Source organism: Zingiber officinale, chromosome 1B, assembly GCF_018446385.1.
Source record: "Zingiber officinale cultivar Zhangliang chromosome 1B, Zo_v1.1, whole genome shotgun sequence".
Lineage (NCBI taxonomy): Eukaryota > Viridiplantae > Streptophyta > Magnoliopsida > Zingiberales > Zingiberaceae > Zingiber > Zingiber officinale.
The window spans coordinates 112,586,400-112,600,659 of NC_055986.1; the positions used below are offsets into that span (position 1 = coordinate 112,586,400).

General features: G+C 39.4%; 1 pseudogene; it reads left to right on the forward strand.

Annotated features, from left to right (window-relative positions):
• The first annotated feature begins 4,301 nt into the window (after nt 1–4,301).
• On the forward strand, nt 4,302–13,782 carry LOC122041075 (annotated as a pseudogene).
• Nucleotides 13,783–14,260: the final 478 nt, after the last annotated feature.

Genomic DNA, 14,260 nt, shown 5'->3' on the forward strand with positions numbered 1-14,260 from the left:
TACTTAAATTTACCATAAATATAGATAAAATCCCTAACACCTCTTCCAACTTTGTTTCCCTCAGCCCCTCGGTCAGATTTTTTTTTTTTAACTTCTTGACACAACTCCTTTTGTATGTTCTCGTAATATCACAATATCCCATCTCAGAATATTCACTAATTTTAAATCCTCTTCCTCCTTTATAATTTTCATTAATGATAAAATAAAAAAAAAACATTCAACTTTTAATACCCACTTTCAACGAATTAAATATATCCATCATAGTTCAACATTACATGTCTATATTGTACCAACTAAAAAAATTATACCCTATAGGTAAATTTGTTACAGTAAATATATTTAATCAGATATACTAGTCATATGTTCAATCTAATTTCTAGTGATCAATTCTCATCATTTTAGATACTCAAATATCCACAATAAAAAAATGACAATCCAAAATTTAAATGGTCACTTAATCTCTAGATTGAGAGTCTACCCATAAAAGGTATCTCCACAACTCTTCTAATCGTGTCTGTAAATTATTGGTGTGATTTGCACTAATGATCTAACTCATGTTTTGATAAATGACAAATGAATTAAGTTATGTGTATTTGTGATTTAAGTACTTTACCAAGTGTGTAGGAATTGATGAGTCTAGAAGACCAGACACCGGGCTGAAATCCAGCTAGGTCTACGAGACTGGATAGTTGGTGCGAAGTCTAGATAGATCAACGAGTCGACCTAATATCTGACAGGAAGTCTGGTAGATAACCGACAGAAGTCCAGTTAGGTTTGCGAACCTGGCAACTGGCATAAAGACCTGGTGGGTTGTGAGGCTAGTCAACCTGTTGGTTGGTCCTAGGAATATTGTACCGGTTCTCTTGTACAAAAATTTTGTACAAGTCTTAAACCTTTCCTAACAACCTATTGTATTCTTTAGAAATTAAATTCGGAATTGTAAACGGAACTTACCATTATTGATTCCAAATTTAACTTATCTGTTCTTAGAGGTTTAGACTTGGATCGCAAATGATATTTAACATTATAGATCCAAATCCACCTATGTTACAAATTCAATTAAATATTTATTTTGAAAATCGACTCCCAGGTTAAACATGGTGAGACACTTGGCCTTCTTGGGTATGGGAACATCCACCACTGCCTCGACAAAGCCTCTTAACGAAATTCAATATTTAATTTCCTTATATAGCTCTAGGTTTAACCAAAAAGAACAATCAAATCACAAGATCGAAAAATAAAAAAAACACAAATTCGAAACAAATCCGAACATCTAGAATCTCTAGCCTCTTGTGTTTGGAATTCATACAAAGAAAAACTAATATGATGTGGAAAATAATTACTAGTTATACCTTTCTTTGTATGCAACAACCTCTTGATCTTCTACCGTATTCCTCTTCTTATCTCGGACGTCATGTGGACGACGATCTTCCAAGACAAGAACCACCCAAGCCCTTCTTCTTCCTTCTTCCAAGTTTTGGCCAAGCAAATTTCTCCAAGAGATAGCAAGTCTTGGCCACCACCACCAAGCTCCAAGGGATGCTGGAAATAAAACCTCCTTTTCCTCCTTCTTCTCCTAGCAAGATCCGGCCACCTTCCAAGCTCCAAGAGATGATGAGGTTCGGCCAAGGAGAAGAAAGAAAAAGGAAAAGGGAGAATAAGAGGGCCGGCCACACCAAGGAAGAGAGGAGAGGAATAGAAGAGAGTTCCCTTTGTGAAGGCACCCCCTCCATTTCTTTTATAATTCTTGGTCTTGGCAAATAAGGAAAGTTTTAATAAAAACTTCCTTATTTTCTTTGCCATAAAAAGGAAAATTTAATTGATAAAAAACAATTTCCTTTTCTTTTATTAAAGTGGCCGGCCACCTCTAATTCTCCAAGCAAGGAAAATTTTAATCACAAGAATTAAAACTTCCTAATTTATTTCCGGAAATTTTTAAAATAAAAATTTCTCTATTAATTTTTACCTTCATTAGTTATAAAAAGAAATTTTATAAATTAAAATATCTCTATTAAAACATGTGGATGATTTTCAAAAAGGAAAGTTATTTTTAAAATTAAAATCTTCCTCTCAATCTACAAATAAGGAAAGATATCAAATCTTTTCTTAATTTTTGTAGAAACTATAATAAGAAAAATTTAATTTTAAAACTCTCTTTTAAAATCATGAACATGGTTTCATAGGAAAGTTTTATCAAAAATTTATCAAAAATTAAAATCTTCCTTTCAATCTACAAATAAGGAAAGATATCAAATCTTTTCTTAATCTTTTGTAGAAACTATAAAAGGAAAGATTTAATTTTAAAACTCTCTTTTAAAATTATGAGGATAGTTTCATAAAAGGAAAGTTTTATCAAAAATTAAAATCTTCCTTTTAACTACAAATAAGGAAAGATATCAAACCTTTCACTTAATCTTTTGTAGAAAGTTATAAAAGGAAAGATTTAAATTTTAAACTCTCTTTTAAAACCATAGTATCCACATAAGAAAGATTTAAAAAATAAAATCCTTTTTAATTTAATGTGGCCGGTCACACCAAGCTTGGATTCAAGCTAGGGCCGACCACACAACTTGGCTTATCCTATTTGCTTGGGCGACCCAAATTTGGGTTCCAAGCTTGCTTGGTCGACCACCTTAGGATGGGTATAAAGGTGAGTATAGGTGGGTATAATACTTTATTAATAAGAGGCTACAATAGGGATAGAGAGGAGAAATTGGTTTTGGTCTCCCGATGAAATTAAGCATCCCATGTTCGCCCCGAACACATAACTTAATTTCATCAATAATAATGCATTCCACTAAAGAACTATTATTGAACTACCGCACCAATCCCAAATTACATTTTGGGCTCCTTCTTATTATGAGTGTGTTAGTCTCCCTGTGTTTAAGATAATGAATGTCCACTAATTAAATGAGTTACTGACAACTCACTTAATTAATATCTTAGTCCAAGAGTAGTATCACTCAACCTTATTGTCATGTCGGACTAAGTCCATCTGCAGGGTTTAACATGACAATCCTTATGAGCTCCTCTTGGGGTCATTCTCAACCTAGATTACTAGGACACAAATTCCTTCTATAATCAACAACACACACTATAAGTGATATAATTTCCCAACTTATCGGGCTTATTGATTTATCGAACTAAATCTCACCCATTGATAAATTATATAAATAAATATCGAATATATGTGCTTGTTATTATATTAGGATCAAGAGCACACACTTCCATAATAACTAAGGTCTAGTTCTTTTATCAAGTCAGTATAAAAAGAACTTACCTAAAATGATCCTACTCAATACACTTAGAGTGTATTAGTGTAATTTATTAGTCAAGATAAACTAATACCTAATTACACTACGACTATTCCAATGGTTTGTTCCTTTCCATCTTAGTCGTGAGCAACTGTTTATAATTTATAAAGAACTGATAATATGATCTTTTGTGTGTGACACAACACACCATGTTATCTACAATATAAATTAATTGAACAACTACATTTATCATAAATGTAGATATTTGACCAATGTGATTCTTATTTCTAGATAAATGTTTATACCAAAAGCTAGGCTTTTAGTATACACTCTAACAGAGTCTGCAAGAATTGGTAGAGATGGAGATGAGCCCAAAATTCCTCCCTCACTTGGACTTTAAGTATGTCTTATTGCAATATATGAGAATTCTAGTATATTTATTAGAAGAAATCAGAAAGGTGCCTTGATTATCTGAAAGAATGTCCGAGGAAACAACTGTAAAAGAAAGAAAGACTCATCAAAAGTAACATATCAAGAAATATATATTCTTTTAGTTGATATATATAGGCAATGATACTGATGGTATATGGATTTATTCCCGAGCATCTATATAGTTGCTAGAGTCTTCTCCCAAGCAATGATATTCTCGGATGCTACAGTACCTTGCTCCACAAGATAAATTATTCTCCCAAGCAATCCATTCTCGAGGCGCTATAGTACGTGCTACAATAACCATTGTTCTCCCAAGCAATCCATTCTCGAGCGTTACAATAACCATGGTACAGTAAATGCTACACTACAAGAAATTTTGGATTTAACCACACCTAATAGACAACAGTTTTTCAAGAAATTGTTGTCTTTTTTCCATTTAACAACAGTTTTATTGAAAACTGTTGTTGTTCACCATAATGTTTTTTAAATAACAATAATTTTTCAAAAAACTGTTGTCTAATGTGTGTCAAAGACAACGGTTTTAAAAAAACTATTGTCTTTTAGTGTTGCTTATGTGATAATATACAATAGTTTGATTAAACTGTTGTCTATTGAATGTTGTTGAATCATAAAGGTGGGAGTTTATTTATTTAATAACCTACACTTATAAATCTAAACAATCTCATGTTTTTTCCCCCATTCCTCCTCTTCTCCTGCCGATCTCACCGTCACCGCAATCTCCTCTTCATTTGAGTAAGTCTTCTCCGTAGAGATCTCTCTCTTGCATTTCCGTAAACACTGCATTTGCACGACGTTTGCAGGTTTCCTCCCCGCTCTCGACAAGCTCGGCCGGATCTGCCATGTCTACCTCACACCCGACCACGCCATGTTCCTCCACAACCTCCTCGGCGGCGGTGGAGTCCAGTCCGTCGCCCAGTTCGACAAGGACGTCCTCTTCCGCCACTATCGCATCTCCAGCCAGAACGCCGGCCGGATCGCCTTCGCAGTGGACGCCTCCCTCCTCCACCGCGCCCTCCGCAGCGCCCTCACCATCCAGGAACAGGCCCGCGATGAGACCGCCGCCATCCAGATCAAGCTCGTCAAGAAGCTCCCCACCGGCTCCCGCAACCCTGCCCCCTTTCTCACCTTTGAGACCAAAGGGAGGGTTTCCGCCATTGTGCAGGACGTGCCCATCTCCAAGCCCCTTTCCCAGTCCGACGTGCTTCAGATCCAGTCGGCTTTGGATGCTTCTCAAGATCTGCCTCAGGTATCAGTCAAATTCCAATCTTTTAATCCAAATTATGCTACATGTACTTTGCAAATAGATCTTTTGGTGATAATTGCGTCCTGTAAATTGATTCAATTGGATTGAAGTGATATACTGGGATGATGTTCTGTAGTATTTTCTTGGGCTTTAATTGAATGGTTGTGTAGTAGCTTAGCTGCTATGCTTGTTCTTGTAGACTTTGGTTCAGGTCTCTGATCTCGCTCAGCTCCAAAGCTTGGTGGACCGTCTCAAGTATGTCGGTGATGTTCTCACTGTCTAAATCGCACAGTATGGAGATCTTCACCTGCAGGTTTCTACTTCCCTTGTCACAGTTGGGTCTGAATTAAGGAAACTGAGAGTCCTAGGTGTTCGAGGTACTCGCTCAAATGTCTTCCTTCTTCATCCATCTTTTGTTGATTAGGGCACATAGACAATTAATTATCCCATTTTGTTTTAGGCTGCGAAAAGTTTGATCATTATAGCTCATGATTTTACAGTTTCAAGCTTTTGATTTTTGGAGAATGACTAGAAGCGAGCCGTTCTCACAACTTTTCCATTGTCTTTATGCTTATCCTTTAACTGTTAGCTTAGGTCGTAAAAGAAATTTGTTCATAAGGATATAAATGCGAAAGGATGACACTGACATCCAAAAGTGCCATTAAAGGTTTGTGTTAATGAGAAGTGGTTAGTGTGAATGTATGCTTGCTTTTGGAGGAAGAATGTTTGTTCTTTCTACTATTGAGAGTTAATTGTTAGTTGTTTTACTTATCTTTCCTTTGCACCAATTAGAATGTTGGTATTGATAGAATCATCAACCTCACTTTTAGCTGTTTTAGTAGCAGATATAAAATTATGTGGTTCTTCCTTCTAAAGTTAATTATGATCCAATAGAAAACTTCCTTTAGTATTTAATGCAACATGTTGGAGATTTAGTTTTTCTATAATTCTTTCTATACCAATTGCCATGTATGCTAGTTTTTGTTAGGACCAAAAGTAGCTAGAGGGGGGGGGGGGGGGGGGAATAGCTCGTCGCGTTCGCTCGTTGCTCGGCGTTGCTTGTTTCTTCAAAGATGTGCAGCGGAAATGCAAAGAAACAATCACACAACGCTAACACGGTTGGTTTACTTGGTATCCACCTCACAAGAGGTGACTAATCCAAGGATCCACACCAACACACACACCCTCCACTAATAAAACTCTCCTTTATGGTAACTACCAAGGGCGGAGAAGCCCTACAAGACTCAATACAAGAAGAGAGGGAAAGGATACAAGAAATACAAGCTTACAAGCTTACAATGAGTATAAACCCTAACCCTAGCTTCCCTTCTTGGCTTTGATCTGCCTCTTGACTTGGAGAACTTCCAAGATCCTTCAAGAACTGGCGATCTGAGCTTTGTGAGTGCTGTGGAGGAGCTGGCGAGAGATCTGGAGTGAATCGGAGAAGAGCTGCCGCAGCCATCGCACGCCTGCAGCTTAAATCGACGCCAACGGTCGAAACCCGATTGATTCAAATGTTCCCAATCGATCGGGGAGGCTTTGGATCGATCCACGGATCGATCCAGAGCGCCTCTGTGCTCTAGGAAAAACGCTTGGATCGATCCACGGATCGATCCAGCACTTATCGCGCGAAGCAGCCGCGTCCCAATCGATCCACTGATCGATTGGGACATCTGGATCGATCCACGGATCGATCCAGAGGCTTTCTGTTCGCTGGGAAAAGCCTGGATCGATCCACTGATCGATCCAGCTCCTGGATCGATCCCCTGATCGATCCAGCACTTGGTTTTTGCCCAAAACCAAGTTCCAAGACTCCCAAACCAACATCCGGTCATCCTTGACCTGTTGGTACATCATGCCTAGCATCTGGTCACTCCCTTGACCTGCCAGGACTTCCCACCAAGTGTCCGGTCAATTCCTTTGACCCACTTGGACTTTTCTCGTCATGCCAAGTATCTGGTCACTCCCTTGACCTACTTGGACTTTTCTATTCAGATGTCTGGTCAATCCCTTTGACCTATCTGTATTTCCTCGTGCCAAGTATCCAGTCAATCCTTTGACCTACTTGGACTTCCCAACACCAGATGTCCGATCATCCTTGATCCATCTGGATTTTCCCTTGCCTGGCTTCACTCACCAGGACTTTCACCTAGCTTCACTCACTAGGGTTTTCCATCTGCCTAGCTTCACTCACTAGGTCTTTCACCTGGCTTCACTCACCAGGACTTTCACCTAGCTTCACTCACTAGGGTTTTCCATCTGCCTAGCTTCACTCACTAGGTCTTTCACCTGGCTTCACTCACCAGGACTTTCACCTAGCTTCACTCACTAGGGTTTTCCATCTGCCTAGCTTCACTCACTAGGACTTTCCTTCTGCCTGGCTTCACTCACCAGGACTTTCATTCTACCTAACATCCCAGTTAGGACTTCCCAGTCAAGCATCCGGTCAACCTTGACCTACTTGACTCATCTTCGATCAATTTCTTATTGTCAAACATCTAAACTCAAACCAAGACTCAGCTTGGTCAACCAGGTCAACCTTGACCTGAGGGATGTTGCACCAACAATCTCCCCCTTTTTGATGTTTGACAATACCACAATAACACTTACAATACCACATGTAAGTTAGGCTAATCCTATAGCCTCAATCTTCATGCCACTAGGTAATGAACACATAAATTAAGCTCTTCATTCTCCCCCTAAGAGGGCACACTTCCTCTAGGTAATGAAAGCCTAACTTACACCCATTCACAGGTCCTTTCATTCTCCCCCTATTGGCACACATCAACCCATCTTTGGGCATACATCAACTCATGCCCCTATTTTGGATACACATCAACAAATCCATTTGTTGACGACTCTCCCCCTGAAGAGTTGCTCATCGTTGTTCACAACATCACTCGTTGTGATCAACACGATAAAGAAGGTCCCATACCCTTCATTTATCCGTAACTTCTCCCTCATTGTAGACAAATACTCAACCTTGAGCATTTTCTAACCACGTGAGTTCCCACTTGAAATAATGAGGATATCCACTCCCCATTTCAAGTTCAAAAGCTCATACATGAGCATTTTCTTTAAAGAAGGTTAACCACCTTCCAAGGTTCATGAAAAATAATTTTTCATGTCTTTAAGGAGTCCCTCCCCCTAAAGACATGGTGGTAACTTCTGTCATTGCACCAACAATGACTTGGAATCCCTAAACCTTTAGGAAACCCAAATTTAGAAGTTTTGAGGTTCAAATACTCAAAATTTGAAACAAACCTCAACCTAAACTTCAATGAAGCCTTCCTTAACCAATCCATCCTTGTTTTCACATGAAAACACCCTTTGTATGTATACAAATGTATTTTAGGAGTTTGGAATGGTTACCTAGACTCAAAGAGGTTCAAATATGCTGAAATCAGGCCTTCCCAGCCAAAATCAGCAACTTGGATCGATTGGAGTTGGGATCCAATCGATTGAACCTTTCTGAATCGATCCACTGATCGATTCAGACTACCTGGATCGATCGGCTGATCGATCCAGCGAGCTTCTGCTCGCGGGAGAATTGCCTTCTGAATCGATCCACTGATCGATTCGAGCACTCTAATCGATTCATGGATCGATCGGAGCTCTGATAGTTGCTGAATTTCAAATTCAGTCAACTTCAGAAACCCCTAGAAAATTCTACAAAAATCCAAAAATCATGAAATTTCGTGTAGACATTATTTAGGGCATACTTAATCATGGAAAAATAGTTTTCTATGAAAATACTTCATATTTTCAAAGATTGACACAAACTTGAAAACTTGCAAAAACTTTAGTGTTTTCTTCAAGTTTGTGTCTAACTATTCAATGGTGATTACTATCAAAAGATAGTCTTCACCAAGGTTTTCCAAAAACATTTTAAAAACATTTTCAAAACCAATATCCCATCATGTTCCTTGGGCATAATGCACATGACTTGTACATTAGCTTTCCCAATGATGGGAAAACACATAACTATGTATTTTGATGAATCTAAAACTCAAAAGAATGCACTAAATCAACATCTTGAGTTTTGTTCATCTTCCTAACATCTCACTTGTATCTAATGTGCACTAAAGCACATACAAGTCACCTTATAGTCTTTGCGAGATGTAGATTTTGGTTTTGCCCTAATCTGGGGATCATGCATGTCTATCTAGGCATTTTAAAGATATTAGACATCCACCTAGGATGTCACTTGTTAATAAGTGTTGTTAAACGTCATTTGTCCTTAATTACAAGGAAATAAACTAATGCATGATAATGTTATGGCATACATCAAAATAAAATAACTTTCAAAAGAAAGATTCCTATAACTACATGATGTATGAATGTCATGACATGGTATTTTTGGATTTTTCATAACAAAACATGAATGCAAAACTAGACATGATGTCATGACATATAATGGGCAAACAATCATGGCAAGATTTAGCATAAATGAAATATACCTAGATTAACTATCTAAGTATCCTTAAAACCTTAGCTAAACTTACAACTTAAACCTAGATTGCCCTAAAGTGCTTCAAGAAAATGCCAAAGCCTAAATTGGCATTTCTAATTCCCTTGATTAATTTATGCCAGTCGAAATTAAGCATATCCTCAAATGTTGGCATATTTCATTTTTCCACAAGAGTAGCACTCAAATCAAGGCCCGGAGTGCCTTAAAATTTCTAAGAGAATACCAAAATCCCAACTTGGTATTTCTCTAGGTTTTCCCAATTTATGCCCTTTTTTTTTTTTAAGATAAAATCAATTTTCCACCATTAGGCACATTTTACTCTTTCAAGGAGTAAATAATAATTCCATTTCATTTTCAAAGGTTAACAAAAACCTTGAAAATGCTCCTTGAGTGTCAATTTCCTCAAAGTTGGGTTAACTACCCTTCTAATCGGAGTTGACACTCTCTAACCCATCTATGGGGTAGAGAAGATGCTCCTAGGAACCCAACACCTATTGGTGCTCCTTGGATGCTCTAGGTACTCACTAGGGATAACTTCCCTAGATACCTTCCTAGTGACCTTGTTGAGCTTCTTAGAGGCCTTGGTCACATTTTCTAGGTCAACTCTAGGGATAGCCTCTCTTGTGTCCTTGTTAGTGACTTTCTTAGACTTCTTAGAAGTCTTAGTCACTTTGGTTGCAAAGATACTTCTAGGGATATCTTCCCTTGTATCTTGGACTTGACCTCTAGACTTAGGGTTTGTTCCATAGCTATATGGAACCCTATGATAACTAGGCACATCCTTCTTAGCCTTTGGTTTGTATCCCAAGACTCTATTGCTATTGGATGGCTTTGATTTTCCTAACCCTAAGTTATGCTCATTTTGCCCTAATAGGATATTTTTCATCCTTTTTAGGGTCTTTTCCATTTTATCAAGTCTTGACCTTAAGACTTGATTTTCTATCATTAAGTCCTTAGGTCTTGATCCATGAGCATTTTTGTTTCTAGGCTTGTATCTAAAATCCTTAGAATTATTGCCTAGATTTTTACCTACATCCCTAACCTTAGGTGTAGTAGTCTTGGCATGTAGGGCCACATGCTTTTCCTTAAAGCCCTCATGCTTCCTATTCTTATGGTAAATTGCATTAAAATGATAAAACTTAGAACTATCATGCTTTTTACCATAATGTAAAGGAGTAGGCTCAATAAAAGTTACCTTCCTTTTTACCTTAGAGGCTCCCCCTTGACTTGAGCTTCCTCCTTGAGCCTTGACCATCTTCTTCCCCTTAGGGCATTGACTCCGATAATGCCCCTTTTGATTGCAAGAGAAACACACAATGTGCTCCTTGCTCTTCTTTGTTCCGGGGATGGTCTCCTTGGGCTTCACCTTACCTTTTTGTGCCACTTGGCCCTTCTTCTTGGCCAATTTAGGGCACTTGCTCTTGTAGTGCCCATGTTCCCTACACTCAAAGCATATAATATGATTTTTATTATTAATTGAAATATTTATACCTTTGCTTGTAGGGGTGGCATCTTTTCCTTTGGATCTGGAGGTAGAAGCTTCCTCTTGATCGGACCTTGATTCTCCTCCATTTGATTTTTCTTGACTTGTGGAGGTAGAATCTTCTTCCTCCTCTTCATCTCTTGACCCGGATGTAGAAGCTTCTCCTTCTTCTTGATCCGGCGTCACCAAGGATTGCTCCCCCTCAATCCTAGAGGTGGAGGCTTCATCATCTTGAACATGAAACAAGGAGTATGCTCCCTCCTTGTTCCCTTCGTTGCATTCCCTTGAGGATGAAGCTTCTTGGATTTCCTCTTCTTCGGAGGTTGAGCATCTCTCAACCTCGGAGTCCTCCTCTTGGTCTTGCTCCAAAGAGTCACCCTCTCTGGATTCTTCATGATCTTGTACAGTGGAGAGGATCTCTTCATGAAGCTTGGCCAATTTGCTCCATAGCTCCTTTGCATCTTCAAACTCTCCAATTTTGCAAAGGATGGTGCTTGGCAATAAATTTACCAAAAGCTTGGTCACTTTGTCATTGGCCTCGCACCTTTGGACTTGCTCCGGGCTCCATTTGCTTTTCTTTAGAACTTTGCCCTTTGAATTTCTTGGAGCCTTGAAGCCTTCCATTAGAGCAAACCATTGCTCTATCTCCATCATAAGAAAATTTTCGATTCTTGATTTCCAAGAATCGAAACTCGTAGAAGTGTATGGTGGAGCCACCCTTGTGTCAAATCCAAGCCCATCTTGGAATTGCATCTTGAAGTTGAGCTTGATAAAGTCTTGAACTTGAAGAATTTGCTCCAACTTCTTCACCCTCTAGCTTTTCTTGATTTGCTTGACCCTTCCGGCGATGATTCCGGTGAAGAGCAACCTCGCTCTGATACCACTTGTTAGGACCAAAAGTAGCTAGAGGGGGGGGGGGTGAATAGCTCGTCGCGTTCGCTCGTTGCTCGGCGTTGCTTGTTTCTTCAAAGATGTGCAGTGGAAATACAAAGAAACAATCACACAACGCTAACACGGTTGGTTTACTTGGTATCCACCTCACAAGAGGTGACTAATCCAAGGATCCACACCAACACACACACCCTCCACTAATAAAACTCTCCTTTATGGTAACTACCAAGGGCGGAGAAGCCCTACAAGACTCAATACAAGAAGAGAGGGAAAGGATACAAGAAATACAAGCTTACAAGCTTACAATGAGTATAAACCCTAACCCTAGCTTCCCTTCTTGGCTTTGATCCGCCTCTTGACTTGGAGAACTTCCAAGATCCTTCAAGAACTGGCGATCTGAGCTTTGTGAGTGCTGTGGAGGAGCTGGCGAGAGATCTGGAGTGAATCGGAGAAGAGCTGCCGCAGCCATCGCACGCCTGCAGCTTAAATCGACGCCAACGGTCGGAACCCGATCGATTCAAATGTTCCCAATCGATCGGGGAGGCTTTGGATCGATCCACGGATCGATCCAGAGCGCCTCTGTGCTCTAGGAAAAACGCCTGGATCGATCCACGGATCGATCCAGCGCTTATCGCGCGAAGCAGCCGCGTCCCAATCGATCCACTGATCGATTGGGACATCTGGATCGATCCACGGATCGATCCAGAGGCTTTCTGTTCGCTGGGAAAATCCTGGATCGATCCACTGATCGATCCAGCTCCTGGATCGATCCCCTGATCGATCCAGCACTTGGTTTTTGCCCAAAACCAAGTTCCAAGACTCCCAAACCAACATCCGGTCATCCTTGACCTGTTGGTACATCATGCCTAGCATCTGGTCACTCCCTTGACCTGCCAGGACTTCCCACCAAGTGTCCGGTCAATTCCTTTGACCCACTTGGACTTTTCTCGTCATGCCAAGTATCTGGTCACTCCCTTGACCTACTTGGACTTTTCTATTCAGATGTCTGGTCAATCCCTTTGACCTATCTGTATTTCCTCGTGCCAAGTATCCAGTCAATCCTTTGACCTACTTGGACTTCCCAACACCAGATGTCCGATCATCCTTGATCCATCTGGATTTTTCCTTGCCTGGCTTCACTCACCAGGACTTTCACCTAGCTTCACTCACTAGGGTTTTCCATCTGCCTAGCTTCACTCACTAGGTCTTTCACATGGCTTCACTCACCAGGACTTTCACCTAGCTTCACTCACTAGGGTTTTCCATCTGCCTAGCTTCACTCACTAGGTCTTTCACCTGGCTTCACTCACCAGGACTTTCACCTAGCTTCACTCACTAGGGTTTTCCATCTGCCTAGCTTCACTCACTAGGACTTTCCTTCTGCCTGGCTTCACTCACCAGGACTTTCATTCTACCTAACATCCCAGTTAGGACTTCCCAGTCAAGCATCCGGTCAACCTTGACCTACTTGACTCATCTTCGATCAATTTCTTATTGTCAAACATCTAAACTCAAACCAAGACTCAGCTTGGTCAACCAGGTCAACCTTGACCTGAGGGATGTTGCACCAACAGTTTTATTGTTGGAGTTTAGCTCTTTTATAGAAGAAATTCTTTCAGTACCAATTGCTATGTTAAGTTAGCTTTATTATTGGAGTTTAGTTCTTTTTACAGATAAACTATCTGTAAAAAGTGATTGTTTGAACAATTTTATAGCATGCATCTTGACAATTAATATAATTTTGCAGATCACTATCAAGGAAGAATGTTCAAAGGAAAGTAAAGGCTAAGGAGAAGAAACTATATACTCCATTCCCTCCTCAGCCACCAAGCAAGGTGAAGTTATTTTTACAATCTGTGAACATTAAATTACAATTACTTTATCATTTCTTAGTTTTTTTTTTCTAACTTACATTTGCAATATTTGCATCTCGATTCATTCGATTATGTTCACTTTGTATTCAACATGAAGCTAAAAGGTGTTTTGTACATATTAAAGACTCTTTGGTGGTTTTTTTAGTTTCAATCTACTGCTCTTTTTGGCATCTTTATCCTGCTATAATGTTATTCTTTAAGATTATGTTTCATTGATTTCTAAAAGTTGCATGACCTCTCTCTACTCGGCCTTCAAAACTAACGATTTATGTTGTTTCAGGTAATTACTGCAGCCATTCCTACTATAGTTGGTGAAACCCACATGTTCATGACTTTAAGAGCCACCATATTGTTTCAAGAGGTTACCATTTATATTACATAGATAACGCTTTTTGCACTTCTGTTAGATGACTAGATCAAATGGTTTTATGGTTATGTAACATTTATGCAGTGCAATTAGAATCACGCGTACAGTTTAGTTTCTAATTTGTAATATATATCTTTATTCGAATAGGTGTCCTCAAGAGTACTGGGAAGAATGCCGACAAGCCAAAAAAATGGAGAGACTTTAACAAATTAAGAAGCACTAGG